Source organism: Ranitomeya imitator, chromosome 3 (assembly GCF_032444005.1).
Source record: "Ranitomeya imitator isolate aRanImi1 chromosome 3, aRanImi1.pri, whole genome shotgun sequence".
In the NCBI taxonomy this organism is placed as follows: Eukaryota; Metazoa; Chordata; class Amphibia; order Anura; family Dendrobatidae; genus Ranitomeya; species Ranitomeya imitator.
In genome coordinates, this window is record NC_091284.1 from 392,388,102 (window position 1) to 392,404,959 (window position 16,858).

A 16,858-nucleotide genomic window follows, 5' to 3' on the forward strand; every position below is an offset into this window, starting at 1 on the left:
CTAACTTAATTATTAGAGAATTATAGTCTCACAGTTAATTAGAATCTTTAATTTAGTAATGAGGGAGTTACGCCATGGGAAAATCAACCTTTCTACAAGTGCTTGGCATGTGGTTGTCAGCAGAATACAGGCATTGTTTTCAGCACCTGTATTCTGTGAATGGGAGAACCAGAGGGGCTGTTAAAATTTGCCGTCAGCCATCTCCACATCGACATGCTGCTTGAACTGACTGAATATAGGCAACATTTTCTGTTTTTTCCCAAATTGCTTCTGCTTCTGAAGAGAGCAATTTGGGTAATAGATGTATATTTGTAAATTACTGGTAATGCAATTTCAGAATATACAAGTGAATATTTACCAGGCTGAACATAGATAATCAGAAACTTTTATTACTTGGTTTGAGGCTGGGAGCAATTTCAGAAGCTATAAACAAAAAGCAGTTTAATGGCATCACCGTTCAAATCTTTACGCTGCAGCCATTTTGGGAAGGTTACACTTAGAAGGTTAGATTCGATTTCCTGATATTCTGAATCTCTTTAACCTATAGGTGAATAATATACTATCATCATGACAAGTGTGTTGAAGTTACAGACATTAAAGTCATTCTAGGCCAAAGTTACAGTTGTAGCAATTTGTTCAACAATAGACACTCGATGCATTTTCCTTTTTAGTTTTATGATGATTGTATGCTTTTCATAGTTATGGGAATCTACAGTTTTGCTGTCACTATTATTGAGGGTCAATAGAATTTTTGGTATTTATGGATAGGATGCTCTGTCACCAGAGGTAATCTAGGTTTTCCTGCACCTGGGGCACACATTTGATTTGATGCTTCCACCTATGCACAGCTGTTTGAGCAGACTTTATGACTTTTGGATATGGGACGGACCCCCACTCCACATTAAAACAACCATAACTACATTAAACCTAGGCAGTGGAATAAATACACAAAACACATTATTTTGTTTGTCACAATGGCCACAGCTTTATTTAAATCACAAGATTAAAACAATCACAGCAGGAGTCTGGTGAAGTGTCAGTACAATGGGATTCACAAGTGCTGTGATATCCCCAGCTGTCTGACATACAGCACCAGGACATACAGCCATAAAGGGGCGGCACTCTAATGTGGTGCCCCTGGGGTCTAGTCACCACAGAGGTACTGCACCTCATCCAGAGGTGTGGTATCCCACTCTCAGGTAAGGAAGGAGCACCACTCAGAACACTAACACTGCACATCCAACACACACCAGTTCAGACGGGGCACCTGGGCGTACCTTTGGGGAGGAAGGCCTCACTCCAGGCTGGATAGAATGGGTAGTGGGAGTGGGTGGGGTAGGTAGAATAGTGGAGGAGCTAAAAAGAGAAAAGTCTGAGAGGAGAAGTGGAGCTGAGCAGACATGAGGGTCTGCAGCTCCTGACAGCCTGAAGAGAGAATTGAGAGGGAGAGACAACAGGAAGCTCCCAGGAGGACAGAAGGGATCCTAGGGACATGGGTAGTGCAGAATTCACCCATGGGGCCTGTATCCAGACGTGGAGGGACCATTTCAAAGACAGGGGACCAGACCCAACTTAGTGGAATACTTCAAGTTCAGCTAAGAAACCAGAGGCTGTGGCATTGGCAAGAGTCACAGCCACATCCACCCATACTTCGCCAAAAAGGCAGCCATATAGAATCAAGGGGACTGAAAGGACGTCGCCCAACCAAGTTTATGGCTGCTGGCTTGGGACACTGTAAGTAAGGCACTTGGCATCAGAAGTGGAAGCCAGAGTAGTGAGGTGGCCAGAGAAAGGCATATGAAAAGAGTCCTGGAAAGGTGCATCCCAATTTACCTGGGAGTTTGCTGGACCACTGACCAGAGAACACAGCATCCGTCTGGAGTTTGTGGACTGGAAAACTGTGAGTAAAAGTGGAAACTGCACTTTACTGTGTCCTTGTGTTATTTCTACAAACCCTGCCCAGCATTATCACCACTGTCATTTTATCATACAACACAACTTCTGCCCTGGAGTTGGCTCTACCTGTGGAGAGCTGCACCAACTCTGCTGCATCACCATCGGCCCCAGAGGATCTGAACTTCAGCTTCGGCCACCATCTCATTGCCGAATGCCATGGGTGGTGTCACAAACATTTCCCCCTTTATTCCCTACAAACTTTTTCATCGAGATTCCCTCATTCCCTTTTATTGTGTGCCCAGGGCCACGGACTGGGTCACCACTGCCGTGACCACCCCTTTAAGAACCATCTGACCTGGCTCCGAGTGCCCCATGGCCCTAGCAGGTGCTGCCAACTTGGCATCATGAACAGGATGGACCGACCCGATAAATCGAGTCCTGTGCACCAGAGATTGTGTTAAACTATTTAATTGCTGCCTTTGCTGTCCCGCACAGTGCACTGAGGGGCGTGTCGACATGGGTGGTACCAGAGTAAGGGCACGAAAATCATGGCTGTCCTCTCTAAGTATTTCTGTGCCCTCAGAACCTGTCAGTCAGCCAGCAATATCCACCTCCTGATCTTGGATGGATGGGAAAAACTCCACCCATGAAGGCGAGAGCCGGAACCGGACCTGGGTACAAGAAAAGACCCAGATGGCAAGATAGCGAGTGGTAGTGACCCGAAGCATGGGGTGGAAGCAAAGGGCTCCCCCAACCAACTGGATGAAAGCCACAGCCAGCTGAAAGCAGAGGTCCCGGAGTTCCTGAGGGCTGAAGTAGAGAAGCTCAACAACCAACTCCTGCAGATGCAACTGTCCACAGTGTCCAGGTGGAAAGCGGCCCTGCAGGTGAAGCAAGTGGAGCAGCATTCAATCCGCTGGCCCCTGATCTCAGCAGAAGCAACGACCGATACCGGAATAACACCACAAGCAGGTACTGTCGCCGATCATGCCCCTGGTAGTTGAGGAACTTTTAGTGGGCCCATTAACCACTCCGCCAGTCTGCGAACCTGGCTGGGTTCGTACACATCTGGACTGGGACCTGTCCTCAGATACAGAGAGTCATCTCAGGGCTCCGCTCCAGCCCACAAATCTGCCAGGGGAGGTGTAAGCGGAGAAAGTGGTGTACCGCTGGGCAAACCTGGGGACAGATTTAATCGGGTTCCCTGGGGAAGAACAGAAGGAAGGAGGAAAGGTGGAAGTCCTTATCTGGGAGGGGTATAGTCATCAGATAGCCCTTAAGTGGGAGGCAGAGAACAAGGATCTCAATGCCTGATATAAGGCAATGAGGAGAGGGATCTGCAGGCCAAGGCCCAGACCAGCAGGGCCGGACACGCAAATCGGGGCCCACTGAGGCAGGGCACCATAGTTGCCTTCAGACTGAAAGGAGGCTGGGGATTTATAAAGGAGCCTGACTCACTGGCAGAGGTGTTTGTTAACCGGCGGGATGTGGAATCTCACTCCCTGGAGGGACACCCAGATCGGGATCTGTATCCAGGGGATCGTGTGACCTACACCCGGCATTTCGGCGAGAAAAGATGGTATGCCCTGAATGTCAGGTAATGCAATTACACAGCTCCTGATTCAGTGGCTACTAGACCTGAGACTTAAGCAGTGCCAACTACACCTGGAGCCAAAACGGTCTTAGATGCCACTCTAGCTGTGGCACTAATCCCTACAACATATACAAAGCTGACAGTCTGTGCACTAACTACCTCGGAGACTGCGATAGCAACACCACCGATTGCAGTATGTTCTCAGGCCACTCAAACACTGGTGGCAGGACGTGATCCGACTGTGCATGACTTCATTGGCAATGACCTCTGTTTCACCTGGAGTAACATTAGCACACGAACTTCCCCGGTGGGAGGGTGAAAATCCCAGGAATTACCCTGGAAGCAACAGACGCCACAGCAAGTAGACCATATGTGACTGTAAAAAGTTTAAGAGTTAATTTACCTGTTAAGGTTAAAATTAAAGGTACACTGTGATCATGGACGATGAATGATCAAGAGACTTTCCCTTGTAAATAGTTAGCATTTCTTAAAGGGCCTCTTATTGGTTTTACCTCACATATTCAGTGTGAGTAGAAACTTCTTGTTTAATGTTGCACCACAGAACTAAAACTGTCTGGCATGACAGAAGACGTGATCATATATGGAGACCAGCTATGCTCTGCAGTCATGCCCAGAGCCTACGTGCGGGGTTTGGGATGGTTCCCTCATAGCACACTGACTGGAGGGAAGCCTCTGCTGGGGGCCCACTAAAGCTTGTTGAACTTTGTTAAGAATTGCACTTTAAGGGAAAATGTTTTACTAATGTTTTACTGCCTTTATTTAGGACTGACCTGGTAAGCTCAAGGAAGAAGAGTTCATTGACAACAGTGTTAAAGTTTATTGCAGATATGCTAAAGTTTAAATGGAGATTGACAATGTTTTATACTTTCTTTGATAGAATTGTTATTTAAACTGCAACGTTAAAATTTGGAGAGCCTCCCATAAAGGTATGAAATGTTTTTCACCTGTTTTACCTGTTGACATGCATGTCTAACATTTTTTCTCCAGTTTCTTTGAAACACCTGTTTTTGCTACGTTTCAGCCCGCAGATGTGCTGGGGGATATGTGGTACCCCTGGGGTCAAGTTGCCACATAGGTACTGCACCTCATCCAGAGGTGTGGTATCCAACTCTCAGGTAAGGAGGGAGCACCACCCAGGACTCTAACACTCACATCCAACAAACACCACTTCAGTCGGGGCACCTGGGCGTACCCTTGGGGAGGAAGGCCTCATCCCAAGCTGGATAGGAATGGGTGCTGGGAGTGGGTGGGGTAGGTAGAGTGGGGGAGGAGCTAATTAGAGAAGAGTCTGAGAGAAGAAGTGGAGCTGAGCAGATGTGAGGGTCTGTAGTTCCTGACAGCCTGAAGAGAGAATTGAGAGGGAGAGACAACAGGAAGCTCCTGGAAGGACAGATGAGGTCCTAAGGGCACGGGTAGTGCAGAAGCCACCCGTGGAGCCCGTATCCAGACGTGGAGGGACCAGATCGCAGACAGCGGACTGGCCCCAACTTAGTGGAATACTTCAAGTTCAGCTAAGAAACCGGAGGCTGTGGCTTTTGCAAGAGTCACAGCCACATCCACCCATACTTCGCCAAAAAGGCAGCCGTATAGAATCCAGGGGACTGAAAGGACAATGCCCGACAAGGTTAATGATTGCTGGCTTGGGACACTGTGAGTAAGGTGCTGGGCAGGAGAAGTGGAAGCCAGTGTATTGAAATGGCCAGAGAAAGGCATATGAAAGGAGCCCTGGAAAGGTGCATCGCAATTTACCTGGAAGTTTGATGGACCACTGAGCCGGAGAACACAGCCTCCGGCTGGTGTTTGTGGACTGGAGAACTGGGAGTAAAAGTGGAAACTGCACCTTACTGCGTTCTTCCTACAACCCCAGCCCAGCATTACCACCACTGTCATCTTATCATACAACAATTAGTGTTGAGCATTCCGATACCGCAAATATCGGGTATCGGCCGATATTTGCTGTATCGGAATTCCGATACCGAGTTCCGATATTTTTGCGATATCGGAAATCGGAATCGGCGTGTGCAGTACGGATGGTTCCAAGGGTCTGGAGGAGAGGAGACTCTCCTTCAGGCCCTGCGATCCATATTCATGTAAAAAATAATGAATAAAAATAAAAAATATGGATATACTCACCCCTCCAGCGAACTTTGGCTGTCACCACTGTGAGCGTCTGCTTCTGTTCCTAAGAATGCAGTGAGTGAAGGACCTTCGATGACGTCACGGTCACGTGAGCGGTCAAGTGACCGGTCACCTGACCGCGATGTCATCGAAGGTCCTTCACTCACTGCATTCTTAGGGACTGAGGCAGACGCTCGCAGCGGTGACAGCCAGAGTCCTTCGGAGGGGTGAGTATATCCATATTTTTTTTTTTATTTTTACATGAATATGGATCCCAGGGCCTGAAGGAGAGTTTCCTCTCCTTCAGACCCTGGGAACCATCCAGGATACCTTCCGATATTTGTGTCCCATTGACTTGCATTGGTATCGGGTATCGGTATCGGCGATATCCGATATTTTTGGGATATCGGCCGATACCATCCGATACCGATACCTTTGAATATCGGAAGGTATCGCTCAACACTAACAACAATACATCTGCTCTGGGCTTAGCTCTACCTGTGGAGAGCTGCACCAACTATGTCTGCAGGATCTGAACTGCAGCGTCGGCCACCATCTCATTGCCGAATACCGCGGGTGGCGTCACAAACATTTTCCCCTTTTTCTCATAAACTTTACTTTCCCCTTTAATTAACTTTTATTGGACACCCAGGGTGTTAAGGCTATGGGAACGCACCGAGTAAAGGTAGGAAGCAACAAGGTGCTTTCGCAGCTTGGCGTTCACCGTGCAGAGATATCTGCTGCAAAGTAATGGTGGATAAACTCTGACTATATTCGGGCATGTGTCTCCTGCACCAAGAATTGGTCTCCTTGGCAACGGCCTGCTGGGCTAATTTTCCCCCTGCCGGTGGCAGACTGGCCTTGGGCGATGGTCAGGATGGACTTCGTGGTGGGCATACCCAAGTCTCGTAGCTGACCTCTATCTGGGTAGTCACCAATCATTTCTCTAAAATGGTGCACTTGGTGCTGCTTCCACGGTTACCTTCTGCACGGGCCTTGGCGGCGTTGTTCATAAAACATATTTGCTTTGATCAAAGCCATAGCCGACTCCACCAGGCAGACTCCATTTCTCCTTAATTACGGCCAACATCTGTGTGTCCCTGTGCCCATACCCATGTCATCCACCGATTCTAGGGTGGCAGACTGGGCGGTGGAGGCACGTGACATTTGGGACCACACACAGGATGCCATCAAGGCCTCCAAGGAGAGAATGAGGGTTTCTGCCAATGCACACTGGCGCCCCGCTCCGACCTTTGCTCCTGGCAACTTAGTGTGGCTCTCCGCTCGTACCATCAGGCTGCGAGTTGAGTCCACTAAGTTTGCGCCTCGCTACATAGGCCCTTTCAAGGTTCTGGAACAGGTTAACTCTGTGGTCTACTGTTTGGCTATTCCTCCGCGCCTAGGTATCACCGACATTTTCGATGTACAGCGCGACTCTGTGCGGCAACAGATATCGCTTTCAGTTCACACGGGGTGAAGCTTAACCCACGTGTGTGCTCAGAGTTTATCCACCATTACTTTGCAGCAGATATCTCTGCACGGTGAACGCCAAGCTGCGAAAGCACCTTGTTGCTTCCTACCTTTACTCGGTGCGTTCCCATAGCCTTAACACCCTGGGTGTCCAATAAAAGTTAATTAAAGGGGAAAATAAAGTTTATGAGAAAAAGGGGAAAATGTTTGTGACGCCACCCGTGGTATTCGGCAATGAGATGGTGGCCGACGCTGCAGTTCAGATCCTGCAGACATAGTTGGTGCAGCTCTCCACAGGTAGAGCTAAGCCCAGAGCAGATGTATTGTTGTTAGTGTTGAGCGATACCTTCCGATATTCAAAGGTATCGGTATCGGATGGTATCGGCCGATATCCCAAAAATATCGGATATCGCCGATACCGATACCCGATACCAATGCAAGTCAATGGGACACAAATATCGGAAGGTATCCTGGATGGTTCCCAGGGTCTGAAGGAGAGGAAACTCTCCTTCAGGCCCTGGGATCCATATTCATGTAAAAATAAAAATAAAAAATATGGATATACTCACCCCTCCGAAGGACTCTGGCTGTCACCGCTGCGAGCGTCTGCCTCAGTCCCTAAGAATGCAGTGAGTGAAGGACCTTCGATGACGTCGCGGTCAGGTGACCGGTCACCTGACCGCTCACGTGACCGTGACGTCATCGAAGGTCCTTCACTCACTGCATTCTTAGGAACAGAAGCAGACGCTCACAGTGGTGACAGCCAAAGTTTGCTGGAGGGGTGAGTATATCCATATTTTTTATTTTTATTCATTATTTTTTACATGAATATGGATCCCAGGGCCTGAAGGAGAGTCTCCTCTCCTCCAGACCCTTGGAACCATCCGTACTGCACACGCCGATTCCGATTTCCGATATCGCAAAAATATCGGAACTCGGTATCGGAATTCCGATACAGCAAATATCGGCCGATACCCGATATTTGCAGTATCGGAATGCTCAACACTAATTGTTGTATGATAAGATGACAGTGGTGGTAATGCTGGGCTGGGGTTGTAGGAAGAACGCAGTAAGGTGCAGTTTCCACTTTTACTCCCAGTTCTCCAGTCCACAAACACCAGCCGGAGGCTGTGTTCTCCGGCTCAGTGGTCCATCAAACTTCCAGGTAAATTGCGATGCACCTTTCCAGGGCTCCTTTCATATGCCTTTCTCTGGCCATTTCAATACACTGGCTTCCACTTCTCCTGCCCAGCACCTTACTCACAGTGTCCCAAGCCAGCAATCATTAACCTTGTCGGGCATTGTCCTTTCAGTCCCCTGGAATCTATACGGCTGCCTTTTTGGCGAAGTATGGGTGGATGTGGCTGTGACTCTTGCAAAAGCCACAGCCTCCGGTTTCTTAGCTGAACTTGAAGTATTCCACTAAGTTGGGGCCAGTCCGCTGTCTGCGATCTGGTCCCTCCACATCTGGATACGGGCTCCACGGGTGGCTTCTGCACTACCCGTGCCCTTAGGACCTCATCTGTCCTTCCAGGAGCTTCCTGTTGTCTCTCCCTCTCAATTCTCTCTTCAGGCTGTCAGGAACTACAGACCCTCACATCTGCTCAGCTCCACTTCTTCTCTCAGACTCTTCTCTAATTAGCTCCTCCCCCACTTTACCTACTCCACCCACTCCCAGCACCCATTCCTATCCAGATTGGGATGAGGCCTTCCTTTCCAAGGGTACGCCCAGGTGCCCCGACTGAAGTGGTGTTTGTTGGATGTGAGTGTTAGAGTCCTGGGTGGTGCTCCCTCCTTACCTGAGAGTTGGATACCACACCTCTGGATGAGGTGCAGTACCTATGTGGCAACTTGACCCCAGGGGTACCACATATCCCCCAGCACATCTGCGGGCTGAAACGTAGCAAAAACAGGTGTTTCAAAGAAACTGGAGAAAAAATGTTAGACATGCATGTCAACAGGTAAAACAGGTGAAAAACATTTCATACCTTTATGGGAGGCTCTCCAAATTTTAACGTTGCAGTTTAAATAACAATTCTATCAAAGAAAGTATAAAACATTGTCAATCTCCATTTAAACTTTAGCATATCTGCAATAAACTTTAACACTGTTGTCAATGAACTCTTCTTCCTTGAGCTTACCAGGTCAGTCCTAAATAAAGGCAGTAAAACATTAGTAAAACATTTTCCCTTAAAGTGCAATTCTTAACAAAGTTCAACAAGCTTTAGTGGGCCCCCAGCAGAGGCTTCCCTCCAGTCAGTGTGCTATGAGGGAACCATCCCAAACCCCGCACGTAGGCTCTGGGCATGACTGCAGAGCATAGCTGGTCTCCATATATGATCACGTCTTCTGTCATGCCAGACAGTTTTAGTTCTGTGGTGCAACATTAAACAAGAAGTTTCTACTCACACTGAATATGTGAGGTAAAACTAATAAGAGGCCCTTTAAGAAATGCTAACTATTTACAAGGTAGCTAGAAGGAATATAGAGCGCACATAGGGTCTTATCCGAGATAAAGGGAATATTCGTGAGAGATAGTATAAATTCACTCACCTATTATGGTTGTGTAAGACACAACCACTGCACTTAGCATTGGCGGCTGCTGCAAGCCCCGATGTGATGATCCTTGGCTAGATGAAGAGAATGGGGCATCAGACTGCGCTGCTCGCCTGTCAGGATAATGTACCAGAGAAGTCCAAATAGAAGTAATAGAGAATAGACTTTATTTCTACGCGTTTCGTGGTGATCACACCACTTCCTCAGGACAGTCTATAAACATACACATACAGGGTCTTGTATTTATAGCAAAAAAAGGCACATGGAGACACCTCCTTTCAAAGAAAAAAAAAAAACACAAACAAGAAACACCACACCCAGTGGGTGGGGAATCTGACCTAAACACATATTCAAACATATATGTACATCATAAAACACACGAAACAATCATAAAATATAATTGAGTAAAGCACTTAAAACCATTGCTCATACATGTAATAATAAATAATAATCTTTATTTTTATATAGCGCTAACATATTCCGCAGCGCTTTACAGTTTTTGCACACATTATCATCACTGTCCCCGATTGGGCTCACAATCTAGAATTCCTATCAGTATGTAAAAATCTAAATAAAAAAAACACATTAAAAAGAGTAGTCAAGCAAATGAATAACTTTTACAAGCTAGGCAAGTACTAGAACCTACAGTGTTAAAACATTTATTCTTTGTCAGGACCCTGCCACTGATGTTTTGAACCATTGAGCCATGGGTGGGGTGGATTGGATTGGATTGTTTTGTTTGGTGGTAGGTTCACAAGAGTCTGTGAAATCAAAGAGATAACAGTGGAAAGAAAAAAAAAAAAAGAAAGAATCCCTGAGAATTATTTTTTATTTTTATTTTTTCCTTCAATTGAACAAATCAGTTGTTTCGTTGAGTCCATGGGGATTTATGGTATTCAGCTTGTGAATCCAGAAGATCTCTTTTCTGTTGAGAGTCTGGACTCGATTGGGATTATCAAGGGGGACATGGTCAATAGGGATCACCCTGAAGGATATCCTTTTGTTGTGATACATTGCATAATGCCTGGAAAGGCCATGCTGTAAAAATCCTTCTTTTATATTATACCTGTGCGAGTTTATTCTTTTATGCAGCTGTTGCGTTGTCCTGCCCACATATAATTTCTTACATTCGCATATAATGACATAGATGACAAAACTGGATTGGCAAGTCAAATGGTATTTGATTTGAAACTCATCTGAATTTCCACTGTCTGATGAAAAAGTTTTTGCATCATGAATGATGCTTGAGCAACATAGGCATCTCGGGATGCCACATCTATAGGAGCCTTGTCTGGGCTTTTTTGTAGAGGGATTGAGATCCTCTTTTTTCTTTAGCCGGCTGGGGGCCAACATGTTTTTCAATGTTGGGGCCCTTCGAAACGTTATCAGGGGATTGCTAGGAAGAAGCTTCCCCAATATGGGATCATTGAGAAGTATGCCCCAATGTTTTTTCAAAACCAGGCGAATTCTCTTGTTCTGGGCTGAAAAAGTGGTAATCACATGGTACTCTATATCATCAGATACTTGGGACCGCAATGGGCTCGAAGGTGGCGCCAACTTATGCAAATTTGTTTATGGCCATCTTCGAGTCCATTTTCATATACAGCAGTATACATGCACCCAACATCATCATTTACAAACGTTACATAGATGATTTATTCTTTATTTATGATAATTCAAAGGATGATGTGGGGTCATTCCTCAGGAGCATTGAAGACAACACCTGGGGTTTGGGTTTCACCCCTGTAGTAAACCCTGACACAGTTGACTTCCTTGACCTCACTTTTTTTCATGACCATATAAAAATTCATACAAGAACCTACTTCAAACCTGTGGATTCGAACAGTTATGTCCATTATCAAAGTGGACACTACACCAAATGGTTGAGGAATATTCCACTCAACCAATATAAAAGAATCAAGAGGAACTGCAGTATGGATATAGATTTCATTAACCAATCAAAAGTTTTATCACATAGATTTCTTGAGAGAAGTTACCCCAAAAAATTGATCCATAGAGCCTTCTCTGAAAGCAAAAAAATAGAACAGATTGACTTAATCTCTAATAATATAAAAACAAAAAAATCTGCATCTGATACTAAGTTCCGCTTCAATTTTATTACCACTTTTTCAGCCCAGAACAAGAGAATTCGCCTGGTTTTGAAAAAACATTGGGGCATACTTCTCAATGATCCCATATTGGGGAAGCTTCTTCCTAGCAATCCCCTGATAACGTTTCGAAGGGCCCCAACATTGAAAAACATGTTGGCCCCCAGCCGGCTAAAGAAAAAAGAGGATCTCAATCCCTCTACAAAAAAGCCCAGACAAGGCTCCTATAGATGTGGCATCCCGAGATGCCTATGTTGCTCAAGCATCATTCATGATGCAAAAACTTTTTCATCAGACAGTGGAAATTCAGATGAGTTTCAAATCAAATACCATTTGACTTGCCAATCCAGTTTTGTCATCTATGTCATTATATGCGAATGTAAGAAATTATATGTGGGCAGGACAACGCAACAGCTGCATAAAAGAATAAACTCGCACAGGTATAATATAAAAGAAGGATTTTTACAGCATGGCCTTTCCAGGCATTATGCAATGTATCACAACAAAAGGATATCCTTCAGGGTGATCCCTATTGACCATGTCCCCCTTGATAATCCCAATCGAGTCCAGACTCTCAACAGAAAAGAGATCTTCTGGATTCACAAGCTGAATACCATAAATCCCCATGGACTCAACGAAACAACTGATTTGTTCAATTGAAGGAAAAAACAAAAATAAAAAATAATTCTCAGGGATTCTTTCTTTTTTTTTTTTTCTTTCCACTGTTATCTCTTTGATTTCACAGACTCTTGTGAACCTACCACCAAACAAAACAATCCAATCCAATCCACCCCACCCATGGCTCAATGGTTCAAAACATCAGTGGCAGGGTCCTGACAAAGAATAAATGTTTTAACACTGTAGGTTCTTGTACTTGCCTAGCTTGTAAAAGTTATTCATTTGCTTGACTACTCTTTTTAATGTGTTTTTTTTATTTAGATTTTTACATGTATGAGCAATGGTTTTAAGTGCTTTACTCAATTATATTTTATGATTGTTTCGTGTGTTTTATGATGTACATATATGTTTGAATATGTGTTTAGGTCAGATTCCCCACCCACTGGGTGTGGTGTTTCTTGTTTGTGTTTTTTTTTTTTTTTCTTTGAAAGGAGGTGTCTCCATGTGCCTTTTTTTGCTATAAATACAAGACCCTGTATGTGTATGTTTATAGACTGTCCTGAGGAAGTGGTGTGATCACCACGAAACGCGTAGAAATAAAGTCTATTCTCTATTACTTCTATTTGGACTTCTCTGGTACATTATCCTGACAGGCGAGCAGCGCAGTCTGATGCCCCATTCTCTTCATCTAGCCAAGAACTATTTACAAGGGAAAGTCTCTTGATCATACATCGTCCATGATCACAGTGTATCGTGCTATTTACAAGGGAAAGTCTCTTGATCATTCATCGTCCATGATCACAGTGTACCTTTAATTTTAACCTTAACAGGTAAATTAACTCTTAAACTTTTTACAGTCACATATGGTCTACTTGCTATGGCGTCTGTTGCTTCCAGGGTAATTCCTGGGATTTTCACCCTCCCACCGGGGAAGTTCGTGTGCTAATGTTACTCCAGGTGAAACAGAGGTCATTGCCAATGAAGTCATGCACAGTCGGATCACGTCCTGCCACCAGTGTTTGAGTGGCCTGAGAACATACTGCAATCGGTGGTGTTGCTATCGCAGTCTCCGAGGTAGTTAGTGTACAGACTGTCAGCTTTGTATATGTTGTAGGGATTAGTGCCACAGCTAGAGTGGCATCTGAGACCGTTTTGGCTCCAGGTGTAGTTGGCACTGCTTAAGTCTCAGGTCTAGTAGCCACTGAATCAGGAGCTGTGTAATTGCATTACCTGACATTCAGGGCATACCATCTTTTCTCGCCGAAATGCCGGGTGTAGGTCACACGATCCCCTGGATACAGATCCCGATCTGGGTGTCCCTCCAGGGAGTGAGATTCCACATCCCGCCGGTTAACAAACACCTCTGCCAGTAAGTCAGGCTCCTTTATAAATCCCCAGCCTCCTTTCAGTCTGAAGGCAACTATGGTGCCCTGCCTCAGTGGGCCCCGATTTGCGTGTCCGGCCCTGCTGGTCTGGGCCTTGGCCTGCAGATCCCTCTCCTCATTACTCCTCATTTCCGGCGTCGGTCAGCCGGAAAGCAGAGCGGTGACGTCACCGCTCTGCTTTCCGGCCGCTGTGCTCACAGCCAGTACAGGAGGAGTGCAGAGAAGCAGAGCGCCGGGGACAGACAGCGGTAGGTAAGTATGTAGTGTTTTTTTTTTTTACTTTTACGCTGGTAACCAGGGTAAACATCGGGTTACTAAGCGCGGCCCTGCGCTTAGTAACCCGATGTTTACCCTGGTTACCCAGGGACCTCGGGATCGTTGCTCGCTGGAGAGCGGTCTGTGTGACAGCTCTCCAGCGACCAAACAGCGACGCTGCAGCGATCCGGATCGTTGTCGGTATCGCTGCAGCGTCGCTTAATGTGAAGGGGCCTTTAGTCAAATCCCAGCACAATGAAATAATATGATGAAACCCCAAGGGATGAAAATGCTTGCAGTGCTTGCCTGCAAAACACGAGACCAAAGCAGGTCAAATGCAACTAATCCCAAGTACGACCTTATGCCTGGGATAATACCACACTGAAGATGCCGGTAGTAGCGAACCAGGAGAGGACTCACTGGGCCAGGAGAGGATTATAGCATGGTGGATGTAGTCCAGTCAGGGAAGGAAGATCCGGCATGTGGAATAGCGAGTAGGAGGATGGGCAGGCAGGAGTGATCAACCGCACCACAGCGATGCAATGTGGAAGCTGTGTAGAGCCAGGGAAAGCCCCGGCCGGTGGTGTGCCTGGATACGAGCGGGAGTAAAACAGGGGGAGGGAGTAGCTGGCACGAGGCTCAGCGTGTGACATCACAGAGGTTGTGGATAGTACGGGGCAGCGCAGAGACAAAAAAACCGACGCGTTTCGAAGGAGTGACGTCCTTCTTCATCAGTACCCAGGTTTTCCCTGGCTCTACGCAGCTTCCACATTGCATCGCTGCGGTGTGGTTGATCACTCCTGCCTGCCCATCCTCCTACCTGCTATTCCACACGCCGGATCTTCCTTCCCTGACCAGACTACATCCACCACGCTATAATCCTCTCCTGGCCCGGTGAGTCCTCTCCTGGTTGGCTACTACCGGCATCTTCAGTGTGGTATCATCCCAGGTGTAAGGTCGGACTTGGAATTAGTTGCATTTGACCTGCTTTGGCGGATTCAGTTGTTTTTATATATATATCGGTATTCTATTGACAGTGGTGGCACCTCCCTGTCCGGTTTCCTGCAGCTGAGGAATATATCTAATTATTGGTGAGGTAGCGCGTGTGTATTCTTTTATACAATATTGTCCTTTGTGTTAATGCACTTGATTTTACCCTTAGCAGCTCCCACCAGCTTAAGGCACCGGGAATAGGCATATTGCCCTTCGTGTTAATGCGCTTGATTACCTTACCCTTTGCGGCTCCCACTAGCTTAAATGGACTGGGATTAGGCATACTGCCCTTTGTGTTATTGCACTTGATTTTACCCTTAGTTGCTCCCACCGACTCAATGGCACCACTAATAAGCTTATTGCCCATTGTTTTAATGCACTTGATTACTATACCCTTGGTTACTCCCACTGACTCAAGGGCACCCAGATTACATACATTGCTCTTCTGTTTAATGCACTGGATTATTGCATTGTCCAGACGATAACCTTGAAATGAAACAGGAGTTGGTCAATATAAACAGTCAAAATCCGTGCCTCAGCATTCTCAAGTCAGATGAAAAAAGAGGGTCTTGAAGCTACAGATTGTATTGAAGAGCATGCCCACCTTTTTTTCTTCTCCCCTCCAGCCACTGTTTCTTACTCAGAGGAGCAAATTTATTTTGTAGGCATGCAAAATATGATGACTATGACTACAGGGACTTTACGCTAACAGGGTCTAATAAGAAATAAATGCTTCCAGAGACCAGGGGGCCTTACCGTGATGATCAACCCTCCACACATGGATGCCATACCTGAGATGGTTACTCCTCCACACCTGGGGGTCATACTGTAATGGACACCCTTCCAAACCAGGGGTCCATACCTGAGATGGTTACCCCTATTAACCAAATTATAAGTAACTTCCTGGACCCACTAAAAAGGAAAAACAAATAACTGTTTTTTTATTTTTTACACATATTATATAGATACACATAATGACCAGCAACAGTGTATCCACATGGCAGCTTATTGTGAAGTATAATTGAAATAGTACTGTATTTATCTATCATCTATCTACCTCATTCCTCCTATCTATCTATCTATCTATCTATCTATCTATCTATCTATCTATCTATCTATCTATCTCATTCCTTCTATCTACCTATAGATAGATAGTTAGATAGATAGATAGCTATAGGATAGATAGATAGATAGATAGATTTATTTATACATACAGTTAGGTCCATATATATTTGGACAGAGACAACATTTTTCTAATTTTGGTTATAGACATTACCACAATGAATTTTAAACAAAACAATTCAGATGCAGTTGAAGTTCAGACTTTCAGCTTTCATTTGAGGGTATCCACATTAAAATTGGCTGAAGGGTTTAGGAGTTTCAGCTCCTTAACATGTGCCACCCTGTTTTTAAAAGAAAGAAAAGTAATTGGACAGATTCAATAATTTTAAATAAAATGTTCATTTTTAGTACTTGGTTGAAAACCCTTTGTTGGCAATGACTGCCTGAAGTCCTGAACTCATGGACATCACCAGACGCTGTGATTCTTCCTTTTTGATGCTCTGCCAGGCCTTCACTGTGGTGGTTTTCAGTTGCTGTTTGTTTGTGGGCTTTTCTGTGTGAAGTTTAGTCTTTAACAAATGAAATGCATTCTCAATTGGGTTGAGATCAGGTGACTGACTTGGCCATTCAAGAATATTCCACTTCTTTGCTTTAATAAACTTCTGGGTTGCATTGGCTTTATGTTTTGGGTCATTGTCCATCTGTAGTATGAAACGACGACCAATCAGTTTGGCTGCATTTGGCTGGATCTGAGCACATAGTATGGCTCTGAATACCTCAGA

At 45.5% G+C, this 16,858-nt stretch overlaps 1 long non-coding RNA gene across 1 annotated transcript in view; it reads left to right on the forward strand.

Moving 5' to 3' along the window:
- LOC138672116 (uncharacterized) overlaps window positions 1–16,858 on the forward strand; it is a 166,611-nt gene that overhangs the window by 1,047 nt on the left and 148,706 nt on the right. The window lies entirely within an intron of this gene.